At 34.6% G+C, this 4290-nt stretch overlaps 1 pseudogene; it reads left to right on the top strand.

The window, feature by feature from the left end:
• Nucleotides 1–3812: 3812 nt before the first annotated feature.
• LOC107703900 (probable leucine--tRNA ligase, mitochondrial) overlaps nt 3813–4290 on the top strand; it is a 63905-nt pseudogene continuing 63427 nt past the window's right edge.

The following is a 4290-nucleotide window of genomic DNA, read 5'->3' as shown; positions in this document are numbered from 1 at the left end:
AGGTGATGTTTAATTAGTAAACATCACTAATAAAATGAATAATTATCTATACTTTTTGCTTATTGTGCTTTTGTATTGTTTCCTTCTTTTCGTTGATGTTTATGCTTCTAGATCATGACATGAACTTTGGCAAGCAGAGGAAATGATGGCAAACGTCCAAGAAAACGAGATTGTGGAAAAAACTGATTCGTGCAGATAGTTTATGTATTTGTTTAATGCAGTTTGCTTATATTTTCTGTTTTATTGTTAATTTTAGTTTTAGTAACTTTAATGTTTAATATTATTTTTTAGATGTTTGTTGTACATGGAAATGTCAGTGAAGTTACTGCATAATGTCTGGGTAGAAAATTACCATGCTTTTTCAGTTTTTTTTTTAAGTATATGTTTGTCATTTACATTAGCTGTGAATTTTTCTTTCTTTTTTTGATTTGCAGTTAATTTTAATTTTTAGTAATTTTGTTCAGTTTTTGTAATTTTTATTTCGATTTAGTTTTCATTTTTATATTTTCAGTTTTTATGTTAATTTCAGTTAAAGTATTTTGTAATTTTGGTGTAATTTTGTCATTTTTATTAGTTTTTTTTGTTAATATAACTATTTAATTTTTTATTTTTTTTTTATATAATTTTAGTAGGATACTGCTTTAGTAGCCAAAGCAAAATTATAAATGTTGCTTCGGCTACTAATTATAATAAATGAAGTTTAATTTTTCTATATTTTAATTTATTTCAGTCATTTTTTAAATATATTTTTAGTTTTAGTGAAAAAATAACAACTCAAAGGTTTGAGTGTTAGTCTGTAGTATTATCTGAAAGAAAAAGGCACCTTCAGTTTGACATAAACAAAAGAAATCTAATCATCAGGTGCAGTTTCACCGCAGACGGATTTTTAAAACATATGACAGCCTTCGGAGGTGAAGATATGACTGAACTTCACTGACCTTCCAGTAAAGGAGTTAATGCTCTGTTTGTTTCATTTGGTGTGAAATGGAGCCTGTGCTTCGCTGCCGATTTCACAAATCTGAATGCTTCAACAGAAAACAATCTGCTATTGAGAGATAAAAGGGTTGCTACGGTAACAGGGAAAAACATCCAGCACTGAATTTTCATGCCTGGCAGCTACTGTATGACAGAATACTGTGCCACTCGTTGTGATGCCTCTGATTTCTGAAATTCTGATAATGTTATAAAACTATAATAAAACTACTCTAATAAAAACATAGCTCTAAGTGGCAATCACTGCAGGCCAAGCAGCAATGGCTCATGTGGATGATTAGATGATACAGTTGAAATATTTGTTGTTTTTACAGCATCTTGAATCTTCACTGATATATAGTCAGGGTTTGATAAAACAGGTTACAGCATCAAACGAGGCAACTGACTTCCAAATCACTCCCTCTTACTGTAAGACTGAAAGACAAGTTCAGAAAAAGCCCTAAGTGAAAATCTTAAAGTCCCCATGAAATCAAAATTAAAGTTTTTTGGGTGTTAGTATCAATATGTTAGTCTTAAGGTTATCTATAAGGCAGTGTGCTCCAAAACAGTGACAAAATTTGCATTTAGAAGATATAAGCATTCAAAGCTTGCAGTTTGTCACTTCCGCCAAAACGGCTCAACGATTGTTTTGACGTCACATCGTACTTCAGCTTCTCATCAAACTTTCTGTCCAATCAAATGCTCTCTAGAATCCAAAGCACCCGCCCCCTACACTATAAAATAGACGCTGAAGTCGTGGCTGAAATCGGTCACTTACCAAACACGATAACTATAAAGATAACGATAAAGATATAGTTCTAAAAATCGTTCTCAATATTAAAGAATAGCACAGTTCACACCACAACTATAACGATAACGATACAGAGGAACGATATCGTTGGAATCACTTTCAAAACGATTTTTTTCCAGCTGATGAACGATAAAACACTGACAGCCAATCAGAATCCATCCTGCTGTAACGAGCTCAAGAATTTAAAGCGGCAGACGCATGTGCGCTTAGAATAAACAGACAATATCATTCGCTGGTGTGGACGCTAATATCGTTATCTTTATAGTTATCGTTCTTGGTGTGAACGGGGCTTAACGCTGCGTGTTTCTAAGCATTTCAGGGGACCTTTAAGATATGTTATCATAAGATATGTGATTTATACTCATGCTTAACATTTAAATTAAGATGAATTGCATGTCATATGATGCCTAATATACAATCGCCAGAAGTTCAAAGCTAAACGTAGGCCATAAACAAACTACACCACGGTCACGTGACTTCAATATCACTACCTTTAAGCTTCAACAACTCTTTCTGTCTTTTCTGAAAAATATTTTCCCTGAGCGTGATAGCATGGTTATATTACAGTGATTATATTATAGTGGATGAGATTACCTCTTTGCTGTGATGACGTCTAATATCCTGAAAACCTCTGCGGTCCCTTTTAGCCACTTGCTAGCAATTGCTTTTATCAAGACAAGTAGCAACTTTACAAGAAAAAAATCATAAGTAGGTTTCACTGATGTATTTTGTTTCATCGAATAGGTTATGAAATATCTTCTTTAACCTGCGTTCAGCACAAATCAATTAAATTCAGGACCATGGAACCAGAAGCTCATTTTTCTAGGGTTTTGGCCTACAAAAATACATAATTCCTGCAGCATTTTATGAAGATGGCAATTTTGGATATAGTCTACCATTTCTCAGAATATCATCTTTTATGTTCAACAGAAGGAAGAAACTCCTACAGGTTTGGAACAACATGAGGATAAGCAAATAACGACAGTTGCTGCGTACGAAATCTAATAATTCCCTTCTTAGTATGCGAAAAACAGTACACCAAAACAGTATATATCCAAATTCATAATATTTGGAAAAAAAGTAGGTGAAAATTACCCAAATGACCTACTTTTGCTGTGATTCTGAAGTGCAGATTCCATCATGGCCGTAACCAGGGTTTGAAATTAAGAATTGTGCTACAATAACCCCTACAAATACAACTCATTATAAACACTTTAAAAGAGACAGACATGGTGATGTTTGTGAAAGTTTTAGAGGGATGCACACTGTTAAATGATACCATATTTATCGCATCAAAATGTGTTAATACTTTACTATAGGTTAAGGGTGGATAATTTGTTTATTATTCATGATGCAACAATACATATTACGGTTATAATAATCATTGCTATATAGATGGTAACTTTGTCTAGTGCTCTTATGAATGTTTTTAGCATTTAACTTCTGTACTGAATGAAATAGCATAGACTTTTTCATAGCCTAGCTAGTGTTGCATATTTCGTTTCATTCTGTAACCTATTGTTCTACAGATCTGTGTACTAGTGTACAATGCATTCCATGGACCCATCTGAGAAGATTTATGAATTCTGGTAGGTCACATGACAGTAACAAAAATGGCGGATGTCCGAATTTCATTCATACTACTCATATTCTAGAATGTACTTTTTATTAACACTCACGAAGTAAGTTCAAATTCAGATGTACTATACCTACTCGGTATGCGACGCACCGAGACTTTTTTTTTGATGACACATTTTTGGGTGAACTATCCCTTTAAGAGCGTGAATAAGTAGTATGTTTCGTTTGCTGTCTAATTCTTTACAATAATAAAAGTAATAACAAGCCAAAGGAAGCATCTCCGGTATGTTTAGAAGAGAATGCCAGTGAAGAACGCTTCCACCTGTCTTCAGAGTGCATTAGATAGAATAATTTAACTTTAAAATGCTGTTGAAATCTACTCCATCGTTCCTCAAGCGCGGGTATGTTAGTTTTAAATAAAGTTCGAGTTATTTGAACAACATGGCGGCGCCCGTGTAGCGGTGTGAATCTGTCAGATGAGCGTATTAATGCGGCACCAAAATGAAGCTGTGAATGAATAAATAATATCGAAGACACTGAACGGATCGCAATACATCGGTATAGGTCCTGTTGTTCATCGTGTAAGTAGAATGTGATCCATGTTCTCTATTCTTCAGCTCTAACCATTTGACATCTGATGTCTTTATATTTGACACCCTCTCCTGCTAGAAATACTGGCTTTATTACTGAAACCGATGGATAATGTTGTTAAAAACAGTGCGAGGCTGCATCACACATCCAAATGCGTTAGACTTGACTTGCATATGAGTTGCTGTGGATCTTCCTCACTGGAAGATGGGTAACCATAGCGACGGGACACTGCTTATTCTCCTCACTTCTCTTCCACAAACACGAGACCTTGAGTGTGTGTGTGTGTGTGTGTGTGTGTGTGTGAGTGTGTGAGTGTGTGTGTGTGTGTGTGTGTGTGT

The sequence above is a fragment of the Sinocyclocheilus anshuiensis genome, unplaced genomic scaffold (genome assembly GCF_001515605.1).
Source record: "Sinocyclocheilus anshuiensis isolate Anshui unplaced genomic scaffold, SAMN03320099.WGS_v1.1 scaffold991, whole genome shotgun sequence".
Lineage (NCBI taxonomy): Eukaryota > Metazoa > Chordata > Actinopteri > Cypriniformes > Cyprinidae > Sinocyclocheilus > Sinocyclocheilus anshuiensis.
The sequence above is the reverse complement of the archived record's forward strand: the minus strand, read 5'-3'. Positions and strand labels throughout refer to the sequence as shown.